Source organism: Salvelinus namaycush, chromosome 5, assembly GCF_016432855.1.
Source record: "Salvelinus namaycush isolate Seneca chromosome 5, SaNama_1.0, whole genome shotgun sequence".
Taxonomy (NCBI): Eukaryota; Metazoa; Chordata; class Actinopteri; order Salmoniformes; family Salmonidae; genus Salvelinus; species Salvelinus namaycush.
The window spans coordinates 52,581,717-52,595,177 of record NC_052311.1 but is presented as its reverse complement, the minus strand read 5'-3'; the positions used below and the strand labels follow the sequence as shown (position 1 = coordinate 52,595,177).

The following is a 13,461-nucleotide window of genomic DNA, read 5'->3' as shown; positions in this document are numbered from 1 at the left end:
TGCTTTTTTCAAGAGTCTCACTCAATTTCTACTGATGCCAACTTTTGGAGGTCACAGTGGGACAACGATATTAGGCTATCTCATGGATCTGAACGCTCCACTGGTGTCACTACAATGAAAAATATCTTTGGTGGTAATATTCTACACTCGGAATGTGACCCCTTTGGTCACTTTATTTGTCTTGTGATCAGTTACAATGACATTACGCTCATTACTGTAAACTTCTACGGGTACAGCACCAAACTTGAAAATGATGAGTTGCTTGAATCTATAGAGAAACATATACTTCATTGGTTATCTAAATTTGCCAATTCGTTATTATTTATAGGAGGGGACTTTAACATTACTATAAATAATTCATCTGATAGATGGCCCCCAGGTAGGCCAACCAGTCAGAATGTGAGTTTAATACTTTTTATGGAAAAGTTTGATCTTACTGATATATGGAGAGAGAGGTTCCCGGCCGACAGATCGTTCACTTGGAGTAACAAAACAGGTTCCAGAGAGTCCAGAATAGATTTTTGGCTCATATCCAAATGTATTGATAGTGAGTGTGTTACTACAAATATTTGTGCTACTCCCCTCACAATTGATATTAAAATATTTACCCTTGATACTGACCTTGATAGAGCATCCTACTAGAAGCTAAATAGCTTGTAATTAAATAATAATATAGTTAAGTTTGAGGTTAAAGATCTGCTCTCACACTTTTTGGGAAAGGGCTTGTGAAGAAAAATCATATTACAATAACTGGGAGCTCTTTCAATTTGAGGTGTCCAAATACCTTAGAAAATATGGTAGGAATCTTGCTACGACCAGAAGAGCTGAGGAGGAAAAGGTGATCATTTAGATAACTTCCCTTTCTCAGAGGTCCCCAGTCGGCCTCTCAGGGGAGGAGAAGATGGAACTAATTGAGTTACAAAATAAACTGGATAATATATATAGATTAAATAAACTGGATAATATATATAGATTAAATAAACTGGATAATATATATAGATTAAATAAACTGGATAATATATATAGATTAAAAGCATGAGCTTTTATTAGATCTAGGAAAAAATGGCTTGAGGGAGAACAGAATTCATCCTAGTTCTTTAGACTTGAGAAATGTCACTCTACAAATAACACTATCCATTGATGGTGTTATTACAGATGACCAAAAATGAGTCGCTAAATATGGTAGCAATTTTTACAGGAAATTGTATAGCTCTATGTACTCCCAGGAATCCACATATATGTTTTTTGACTCACTGAATAATGTTCACTCTATCAGTGATACAGAATCTAACAGTGTGATGAACCCATCAAAGTTGAAGAGATTATAGAGTCTTTCAAACATCGAAAGAACAATAAATCCCCAAATGTTGATGGAATTACATCTGAATTTTTGAAATTATTTTCTGAACAAGTAGCTCCCTTCCTACTTGAAGTCTTTTTAACGAGTATTAAAAACAATGTTCTCCCTCCTACAATAAGTCAGGGGTTAATAACACTGATACCTAAGCCTAAAAAAGAAATGGTGCTCATCGATAACTGGCGTCCAATTTGACTTCTCAATAATGACTATAAGATATAAGCCTTACTACTTGCAAAAATAATTTAATAATCCTGGATGCAATCATTGATGAAACACAGTCTGGCTTTATGAAGAACTGTCATATTTCTAACAATATCAGCCTAGTATTAGACACACTTGACTACTCAGACCTAATAACCGAGGATAGCTTCATATTATTTTTTGATTTTTATAAAGCATTTGACACAGTAGACCATCAGTTCCTCTTCCACTCCCTTGAGAAATTTGTCTTTGGGGATTTTTTCTGTAAGGCTATTAAGACTCTCTTTAGAAATGGTAACAGCTCTGTCAAACAGAAACATGGCACCTCACCTAGATTTGAGTTAAAGAAAGGAATTAGGCAAGGTTGTCCTATCTCTCCGTATCTGTTTTTATTAATCACCCAACTTCTTACAGAATCTTTAACTAATAGTCCTGTACAAGGTATTTCCATAGCTGGTAAAGAAATGATTAAAAGCCAGCTGGCTGACGATACTACACTTTTTCTGAAAGACGCTAACCAAATTCCCATATCGATCAATGTGATACAATCCTTTTCCAAAGCATCTTGTCTATATCTTAACATGAATACACGTGAACTCATGGCTGTCAAAGATTGTGACACCTTCATATTATGGTATTCCAGTGAAAGAAGAACTTACATATTTAGGCATAACCATTACTAAGGATCACAAGTCTCGAGGCTTACTAAATTTTAACCCTCTTATTAAAAAACCCCAGAAGAAGCTAAATCAATGGCTACAGAGTGACTTAACTTTAAAAGGAAGAGTCCTAATAACTAAGGCTGAAGGTATCTCTAGGCTAGCATATGGCGCTTATCTTTATGTCTTGACTGTAAAATAAGCAAGGAGATAGACCAGATGCTTTTCAACTTTCTGTGGAGAAACCGTACCCATTACATTAGGAAAACTGTTAAACTGTTGTAATGAACACTTATGAGTATGGTGGGATGAATTTTCTGGACTTTACTACCTTAAATAATACTTTTAAGATCAATTGGAAAGAACAATTCCTAAGAAGAACCACTTCTATGTGGAATTTTATTCCTCATCATGTCTTCTCTACTTTTAGTGGCCTTAACTTCATGTTGGTTTGCAATTATAATATTGACAAAGTTCCAGTGAAACTCTCTGCTTTTCATCGGCATGTTTTCTTGTCAAGGTCCTAAATTTATAAGCATAATTTTTCTCCACAGATATTATTTATGGAATAATTGGGATATATTGTATAAAAACACCAAAGTTGTGGTTAATATTACCATCCTTGAGCTTCCACATTTCTTCTCACCACCCTGCTCCACAACACTCTTTAGATGCAGAGTTTCCTTCTACTAGAAATAATTGGACTGATGGGAAGATGTTGCTACTTACATAATACAACATGATGTGTTAATAAATATCTATTTCCCCTTGTCTCAGTGTGAAATAGCCTTCCCTTGCCTGCCCCTGATGAGACAGCCTTCAGTGAGGCCCTACTGAAGAGGAACCAGGACCTTGGCCCCACCTCTGTTGAACAGGTCCGTTACTAAGCGCACACGTGTTTACATGACCATTTACTATTTTAAACATGTTCACAAGCAGCAGACTGTACAACTGGAGTAATTCAAGTGAGGTGGCCTGACCAGACACTACAGCAGCAAGTGCCTTTTTTTAGTTGTGTGTCTGTAATATAAGCTGGGAATAATATCCACTTATGGTAATGGTCGCTTTCCTGCCGAACTAGATGCGCCGGTGCAGCATTGCATCAACCAATGGTAGCATGCCAAGTCAATCGACTGGGCATCAATTGCTATATCATATGATGTGGTTAGCTAATATGTCTAATACTGTAACGGGAATTTCCATGTGAAGAAAAAAAGCAGGCAGTCATTGATAAAATCTCTGGTTTATTACAAGTTGCAAAGGAGAGACACCTCCAGAACAGGAGCAGAGAAAATGTCTAACAATCCTTCTCTGAGAAGGCCCTTCTATATTAATCACACCGTACCGAATGTTCTTTAAACACAAGCCCGAGAGGCTTGTAGGAAGTCACAACATCAGGGTTGTATATTCATTACGTTTTGCAACAGAAACCGTTTACCTTTAAGAAGCAAATGGAATGAAATGGGGAGAGGCCTACTTGAATTTGTCAAATAGAAACACATTTTCTGTTTGGAGTAAATCGTTTTTGTTGCAAAACATTTTGCAGCAGAATCATCGTAATGAATACACCCCTGCTGCTACAGAATCACACAGTTACCAGGTTTCCATCCTACCTTCTTATGCAAGTAAAGTACATGACGGATAAAAAAAATGTCACGACAGGTCTGATGGAAACAGCAAATTTGTTAACTTTCCAAATGTCACCAAAACAAAATACACTAGACGAGGTGGGATCTTTTTGTGTCGGTAAAATTAAGTATGTGAGAGATGGCGGTAGAAATGCCTTTATGTACAAATATTTATTTACTAACCATATCAAAATAAACTGCGATTCACAAAAAAATATTTTATGCTCCTCTCACTACGACTCGGGAAAACATGGTTTATTTGGCTACAGATGAATTATGTTATGAACATTACAGGGTGGTTAAGCGCACGGTGATGAGCTTGATGTTCCTTTCCAATAAATATTGAGGGTTTTATTCTGATGACATGATGATCAATGTTTGGCTACCATTTAACAAACAAAAATAATCTCTCTCTCATCATGTAGGTAGCCTACCTGGACTGTATCTGTGAGCTGTTGGCTAAAGTGCACGTGCCAAGACCAGAGATTTGCTGTATAACGCAACATTTCTTACCAAACCAACAGTCGATTTGAGAATGTGATAGAAACCCATTTAACTTGTATTTTTGTATTCAGTACATGAGAATTGAACCGCAAAAGTTATTATGTGCACTACGTCATCACGCAGAGACTGTTATCCGTAACAAGTCAATTTGATGGAAACACATCTCTGAGAATTGATTTAGTTTGTATGCAGATTTTAGAATATTCACATGAAAATCTGTTGCCAATTGGATAGAAGCCTAACTACTGTCAGTAAAAACTAAATGCACAACATTCAACACTTGGCAGACATTTGATACAGGTCAAAGGTAAAATCATCAGTACATAGTTACATCAGATAATGATAGATTAACAGGCGCCAAATGGCTTCATTAAATATGGTACTTAAACATTAATGGTTAACTCCTTTTTCCCTTCCCCAAGGGAATGCTTCTGTCTGCATGGGGAGCCACAGATACAATCTACTGCAGCCATCATCCTCCACATACCACACCCGTTCTGCCAGTCACATTCTGTTAAAGGTCCCCAAAGCACACACGTCCCTGGGTCGCTCGACTTTTCAGTTCGCTGCAGCTAGGGACTGGAACGAGCTGCAACAAACACTTAAACTGGACAGTTTTCTCAATCGCTTCATTCAAAGACTCAATCATGGACACTCTTACTGACAGTTGTGGCTGCTTTGTGTGATGTATTTGTAGTCTCTGCCTTCTTGCCCTTTGTGCTGTTGTTTGCCCAATAATGTTTACCCTGTTTTGTGCTTCTGCCGTGTTGTGCTTCTACCATGTTGTTGCTACCATGCTGTGTTGCTGCCATACTATGTTGTTGTCTTAGGTCTCTCTTTATGTAGTGTTGTCTCTCTTGTCGTGATGTGTGTTTTGGAGGAGGCCTTTTGGTAGGCTGTAATTGTATTAAGAATTTGTTCATAACTGGCTTGCTTAGTTAAATAAATACAAATAAATGTTTATTACCTATCAATCCATATCCACAGTAACTCAAATACAGGTATATAGTTACTATAATTTCCCATTACAAATACCTAATTGTTGTAAGATCTGGCATGTGTCTGCAATGTTTACGGGCAAGAACTGTTGTGGCTGTGATGTAGGTTTCAAGTGCTCAAGAAGTTGTGTGTGTTTATGGCAGTTTGATTTCAGACACTTGGTGGCAGCCTACTCCATAGTTTAGTGGTGCCCGATGTGTTACTTCACTCCAGCTGTGTGCTTCATAGACCAGTGTTTCTTAACCCATTTTGAACCAGTATCCAGGATGACACCAATTAAACTAGCACATTAGAACTGCCATCAGACAGTAGTTTTAAAACCTTTTCTCTCTGTCTTCTAGTCATCCATCTTGTCACTGGTCAACAGGATCACCAACGTCATTGACAACGTCATCGTTTCAGCTGGGGCTGATGAAGTGGTACGTACTACAGTGTCAGATTTGATCTCAACAGAGAAATAGTTTGGTGAATCCTCAAATGCAGGGATGAGGGAATTTCAAACAAGTTAGTTGAGTTGAATATAACATTGTTTTCATACTTTTCTAACTCTAGGAAATTGAGGAAATGAGACAGGTGGGCGGGCTCCTACAAGAAAGGCACCATGACAACAGGACACAATGTTGCAGACCTTGCTGTCATTCTGAAGATATTGCCTTCTGGAAAGTTTTTACCTAAATGCATTTCTAATGCCCCTATTACTTGATAATCACTACTCTGAGGAAATGGGGTAGTGGATGGAACACGGTCAAAACTGACCACTAATATGACTTTCTCCCAGTGGAGACAGTGACCGCGCTGGGCACCAAGGTGGTGGAGACCCTACGCACACAGGACCCTTCGGAAGGTAATGCACATCACTTTTCTTTACATTATCATCAGTCTTTTCCTCATACATCTCCCCTCAGAAACAATCTGAGATTATGACCTTGGTAAACTACAGTATGTGTTTGAATATGTTTCCCCAGTACTCTCCATGCTGCCCAATGAGATGGGCTTTGAGATCAGTTCGGGCCGATGCCACCGTGAAGATCCTCATTGCCACCGTGCCCCACAACATGCGCAAGCTGGAGCCTGATGTGCACAGTACATATAGTTTAGCGAGGATTAACAGTCACACTCTTACAATGGATGGGGGATGAAGGGTGGATGGAGGCATCCAGAGATATGGGGATGGTTTAGCTGTTAACCTTTCACCTCTACTGTCTGTACCCTCTGATCAAAGAAGCCAGTCGCTGAAGTATTGCTATTACAGCTGACGTGAGGGACTAAAACATCAATGTCAGGCAGGTTTAGCCAGATATATTGAGTGATTTCTGTCTGCCTCCCTTCTCCACAGTCGATATGAAGCTCCTGCAGAACTCCCTGGCTGCTGTTCGCCAAGCTCGCTGGTTTGAAGAAAATGCCTCCCACTCCACGTGAGCTGCCACTGCGAACACCCACCCACCTATGGTTTCATCAGTAGTTTATTTTTTTTCCTGTAAATTTTGGAATGACATATTGTTTATGTTTAATGTACCTATCCAAACATGTCAATTTGTCTGTGTGTGTGTGTGGGGGGGGGGGGTCTGGTTCTGGCCTATCAGGGTGAAGGTCCTGGTCAGTTTGCTGAAGGACCTGAGGACCCGCTTCCCAGGGTTTGAACCCCTTACCCCCTGGATGTTGGACTTACTGGTGAGCCCCATGCACAGCTGTTTGCATACACTCAATTTATCGATTTTATGTTGTATGCCTGTCCTGACCCTATTTTAGCAAACTGGTTGTAGAGTTTGTGTGTTAAACCTGAAGAGGTGTAAAAACCACTCCCATATGTTAGTGTCCTCATTAGACTTCAGTGCATAATATTTGGATTTCCTGGACCTCATGTAGTGGACATGCTCCTGACAAGCTTCATTTGGAGGAGAGGTTTTGGTTTGCTCAGCAGTTGGATACGCACTCAAGAGTCTCTGGGTGTCATTCATTACCCAAGCAAACTGCACTTTATGAGGCCGAAGAAATGGCCAGCCCTGCTATTTTAGCGTTGACACAACAGTCAATATGTGTACTGGCACAAGATGCTGCCTGCCTGCTTAGTCTGTTTTTCCGTGGTGAAGATTTTCGGTTTCTCTCTCTCTCTCTCTCTGTCCAGGGTCACTCTGCAGTCATGAACAACCCCAGCAGACAGCCACTAGCCCTCAATGTGATCTTCAGGCGGAGCCTGCAGATGCTGTCATCAGGGCTTTTCTTGCCTGGTTCAGCTGGGATCGCAGACCCCTGTGAGAATGGACACTACCGTGTATTCACTGTCATGAACCTGGAGCAACAGGTACTTACCTGCCGGCCTCTCTCCATTACATTTACATGTTTTGTCATTTAGCAGATGCTCTTATCCAGAGCAATTTAACAGGAGCAATTAGGGTTGAGTGCCTTGCTCAAGGGCACATCGACAGATTTTTCACCTAGTCGGCTCTGGGATTCAAACCAGCAACCTTTTGGTTACTGGCTCAGCACTCTTAAGCGCTATGCTACCCGCCGGCCTGTCTCTTATCCTATCTTGTAAGAGTGTAAACCTGTACTTTCTGAATGCAATCTTGAATTATTGTTTGATTTCTGTTTTTTTTGCTTGTCTAAACCGTAGTCTGCGAGACAGTAGTCGTGGCCTAATTTGTAATACTAAGGTAACAAACAATACATTTTCAGTGTGTTCTCCACATTATACCAAGATGCTGACATAATATTTGCTCTGTCCAGGACATGGTGTGCCTCACTGCTCAGACCCTGGTGAGGTTGCTGTCTCATGGCGGCTACATGAAGATTCTGGGTCTGGATGGAGACGCTAGCTGTAAGTCAACTCACCTGAACATGAGGCATTTGCAGCACTTTTATTAATGATTGAACTTTCTCCCCCACGCACGTTTACCTGTTCTGTCCTCTCTGGTCAGATCTGGTGGTGGAGACATCCACGTGGGATGGAGTGACAGTGAAGCCTTCTGAGAAGGCGTATGAGAAGATGCCGGAGTTGGAATTGGAGGTGGATGATGTTGATAGTGATGTAGAAATGGAGGGCATGGATGCTAAAGAGGGCATGGACGCTAAAGAGTGATTGTGGTAAAGGGCTTTATTCAGTTTATCATTCGACTGTGTTGCATGGTCCCCTTCTGAGGAGGGATGGGGATTTATATTTTATTTTTGTACCGTCTCCTACCCGCGCCCAGTTTAAGGGCTTGTTTTGTTTTCAGACAAACCTGATACTAGGAACACAAGGTGTGGCTTCCTATGTTTCATTTCATATCAAGTCTTGTTAACAGAAATTGAACTATTTTCTCTTGGCTTATTGTGTCAAAGATTTTGATTAAAAAAAAGTTGAATTGGAAAATCTTATTTCTATGGTCACTCCCAATTGATGGTGCTCCAGTGTACAGTTTCTCACTGAGCTGGCTGTCAAAAATGGATAGATCATGTCAGTTTGGTGTCTGAAGATACTGAGCAGCCAGTGGAGACCAGACGTGTCTCTGTTTATGTTATCTGGACTATTACATACAGCGGTGGTGTTGTCAGTAATAACTGGGCTTTAATCAATGAACCCAATTACGGAGTCCCTTGACAGAAGAACTGCAAAATGTCATAATCAGTTAGAGGAGCTGTGATGGGAGGGGGAGGCAGTAAGCTGCTAGCACTCAGCAATTAAACCCAAGGCTGGCTAATTGAGGTTTTCTCTGGCTAGACGGAGATCGAGCCATGGCTGATAGAATATCATCAATTTTGTTTGATATGAGTGCACAAAATACTATGCTATTGGTATGAAATCTTTAAAGTATCTGTTTCAGTGCTTTCGTAAGCCATTAAACTCAAGGATTTATTCTGTCCCACACATCGAACAGAGCTTTTTCAATATTTAAACTTTTTCTTGAATAATTAAGCTGAAAAAACATGCCGTAGTTATTGTTGATTCTCCAGCTGACTAACCACATCCTCTTCAAATGGAATGTTGCAACTGTGGTTTTGGAGTACTTGTCCTCAGACGGCAGAGGTTTAAACTTTTGCATCCTTCTGGGGGTTCCAACCATTCTGAGAAAAAACATAGCTGGATGTTAAAGGAATTTTATTCCTATATGTTAGCAACCAATTCAATTAAAACACTCTGCCCATACATAAGAATTTGTAAGATACTTATTAGCATAAAATGGACAGAAACCAGTCTCAAAATCAATCAATCAATAGCGTTTATTCTCGAGAGTACTGATCATAGTACAATTTAGATCAGGTTATATAATAAAACTGACGTCATAGGTTTTAAAATGTCCTTCCTCCTCTCGGATACAATGGCAGTACAGTTAGCGTTCTTATTGTCTGCCACCTGTTAAACAATCTGCAACCAGCCCAAGGTCTCACCCCTCCCTGGGTAGAGACAGAATTTCCTGTAAGGAACACATCATTCCAGCCAGTCTGAAGATAACTCCATTCTTTCTAACAAGGAACACATTATATTCAGCATTATGATTATAATAAGATTCATTCATCCATACAGTAACATAGTAGTATTCTGTTTAGTTATAATTCTAAGTCAAATGTATACATATTTAGTCATTATCCATAAAAATCCCGTAACACTGGATAGACTACTTTTGTGTCAAAATAACAGAAATGATGCTGTTTTTTTTTCTCTTGGACCTTGACCATGGTTAGCTTTTCAATGGGTTGTTGATTTGCAGTATTTGTCCACTCGTACCTGTATGCAGTTTGAAAATGGCGGATTTGGACACTAATAAGCTTCTAAATTGGAACGCTGTACAGTAACATGCTATACGTGAAATCAGAGCTCTGGATCTGCGTTTCACAGCTCTATATTGGTTTTGACAGACAGCTCTATATTGGTTTTGACAGACAGCCGTTCTGAACTTGAGCAGCGCGTAGGACAACAAGTTGCCCCCATCCTTCCCGCTAATTGGGCAGGTAGCCTAATGGTTAGAGCGTTGGGCCAGTAACTGAAAGGTTGCTAGATCGAATCCCAGAGCTGACAAGGTAAAAATCTGTCTTTCTGCCCCTGAACAAGGCAGTTAACCCTCTGCCATTGTAAATAAGAATTTGTTCTTAACAGACTTGCGTAGTTAAATAAATGTTAAATATAAAAAATAAATTACGTCTTTTGTATTCTCTATGTATTTTCAAAGATGGGACATTGACAACTATTAATAAATATGGCTTTGCTGTCATACAAGCAAGCCAAACACCGTGAGTACAAATGGGCACTTCACATTACCATATGAAACTTGTAATATACAGTGTTCATGTTTATGATCACTATGTTTGTACAGTTACAATATGTTATGTGGTTATACCCTGGGTTGTACTGAACAGAATGAGTCCATGTTTGTTGTATTGTGAAGAACATTTGCTGTGGACCATGCATCTGAATGCACTCATGACAACATTCTATGCTCACAAATTACAACCTGCTTCTCTGAATTGCCTTGTGAAAGCATAACACTGTAAGATCATATTTTATCATTTTGCTAGTCATATTGGCAATAGAACAAGCTTTCAAATTATGCCCACCTGACCCAGATTGCGATTTATATTGGACAGTTTTTTGATTGCGTAAACAACCGTAATTGTGTAAAGGATGGATGAACTGCTGTGTTCCAAACAACTACAAGTGTTCTTGCTCTAGTTCCTCAATGGCAGAGCAAGGAGACAGTAAATATAAAATGCACCAAAAAAATCAACAGTCATGTTTGGATTGTCCTGTCAGGTGAACTGTTGTCCTTACCTTTAGTCTTAATATCCCCATAATCTGAACTGTTCCCTTTTAATAGCTGCCATGGGTATACATATGATTTCCATATTTCTTCTGTAAGAAACATTTAAATTCATCCCTATCCATATAGGCCAATTCCCACACATGTAATTCAGCAATGTATGTCTATGGAATTCAATGACTGGGGACAATGTAATTAAATCTGCATGATAGAATTTGGCCTTCAGCAGTGGCTATCCCGTTGCTATGCTGTAGCAGAGCCATTCTGATAAGAATATAAAAAAGTAAAATGACTGCAGGCAAAACAATTAGAATTCAAAACCGATTTGACATGTTGGAGCTGATATGTGACGAGAGAGGTGTGTGTATGTATGTTATATATATATATGCCTAGGGCTGTGACTGTCATGGAATTTTGGATGACGGTTATTGGTCAGCCATATGACCGTGGTCAAAATTATAATCGTGAATAGCAAAATATATATATTTAATACGCACATTCTCTCGTCCGCTCTTGACTGACTGAATGTGCTGTGCTGCTGCAGGGAGGGGGTGTTACCTAGGAAACTAGACTTGTTTGCTACAACACCATGTTGTGCATTACTGAAATAAACAAAGTTTCATGTTGCAAAGGGTCCATGTTACTGCGGAAACTGACTCAACCGCATGAATGCCCGGCCGTCCCGTCTTCAGTCAGCTGTTGTTTTTTTACGGTTATGGCAGTTATTTTATTTTCATGACGGTCTTCATCCTTAATCGTTGGTTACACAATTATACGGTAATTGTGTCAGCCTGTAAATAAAAAAAGATCTGATGCTTTAAAACAAAAAAACTACCTAACATCTCATCCCAAGCTTTTGAACATGGCTGTCTGCTATCATCATGGAGCCGTGACTTTTCCTCTGGTACATACTAGCCTACATCCCCGTTTCCACCAGGTTAGGTCTCACATTCTGTAATGGAATTAAAAATTAATGCTTTGGTTCAAGTAAAACATTTTAACAAAGTTGATTATTCTACTATTTATTTTTAGTGTGTGCTGGCTTTGTGACCCTAAACTCATTTTTAAACTTAGAAAACTGACTTATCTTTTTATTTCAAAAAGTAGGATTTCTTTCCAATCTAATAAAATGATGCAGCACAGAAAGAAGATGGATGTCAAATTCGCTCAACAGCAAGCATTAATATGTTTTGTTGACGTTCAGGGACACTGATGAGCATCTTGCCCTGAGCCGATGGGGAGGGTACGGAATGTGAATTTTGCACACAATCTACTGAGACAGATTGAGTGAACTGAGTCGTTCTTTCACTCAGGAACTCTCTTCTTCCCTCCCAGTCGGCATTTCATGGGAACAACAGTGAGACGTAACAGAAACCTAATTTGCAGCAGGGTATAATGCTGTCCCAGTGCCATATTCATTTTGCCAACCAGGTAATCTGTTAATGTGGCACAAAATGCACCTTATATGAGCTTCTTTTGTGGTGATCTTCTGGAAAACGGCCACCCATAACTATTGTAACATGAAATCTTTAGTCTTCTACTGGCAGCCCGGTGAATGTGATATGGTCATTGATATAGATCTAATTAATTACATACAATTGAAGTCGTAAGTTTTCTTACACTTATGTTGGAGTCATTAAAACTTGTTTTTCAACCACTCCACAAATTTTTTGTTAACAAACTATAGTTTTGGCAAGTCGGATAGGACATCTACTTTGTGCATGACACAAGTAATTTTTCCAGCAATTGTTTACAGACAGATTATTTCATTTATAATTCACTGTATCACAATTCCAGTGGGTCAGAAGTTTACATACACTAAGTTGACTGTGCCTTTAACCAGCTTGGAAAATTCCAGAAAATGATGTCATGGCTTTAGAAGCTTCTGATAGGCTAATTGACATCATTTGAGTCAATTGGAGGTGTACCTGTGGATGTATTTCAAGGCATACCTTCAAACTCAGTGCCTCTTCGCTTGACATCATGGGAAAATCAAAAGAAATCAGCCAAGACCTCAGAAAAAGTTTTTTTTCCAAAAGCCTGAAGGTACCACGTTCATCTGTACAAACAATAGTACGCAAGTATAAGCACCATGGGACCACGCAGCCGTCATACCGCTCAGGAAGGAGTTGCGTTCTGTCTCCTAGATATGAATGTACTTTGGTGCGAAAAGTGCAAATCAATCCCAAAACAACAGCAAAGGACCTTGTGAAGATGCTGGAGGAAACAGGTACAAAAGTATCTATATCCACAGTAAAACGAGTACTATATCGACATAACCTGAAAAGCCACTCAGCAAGGAAGAAGCCACTGCTCCAAAACCACCATAAAAAAGCCAGACTACGGTTTGCAACTGCACATGGGGACAAAGATCA

General features: G+C 39.6%; 1 pseudogene; it reads left to right on the top strand.

The window, feature by feature from the left end:
* Window positions 1-5,671: 5,671 nt before the first annotated feature.
* LOC120047647 lies at window positions 5,672-9,447 on the top strand (annotated as a pseudogene).
* Window positions 9,448-13,461: the final 4,014 nt, after the last annotated feature.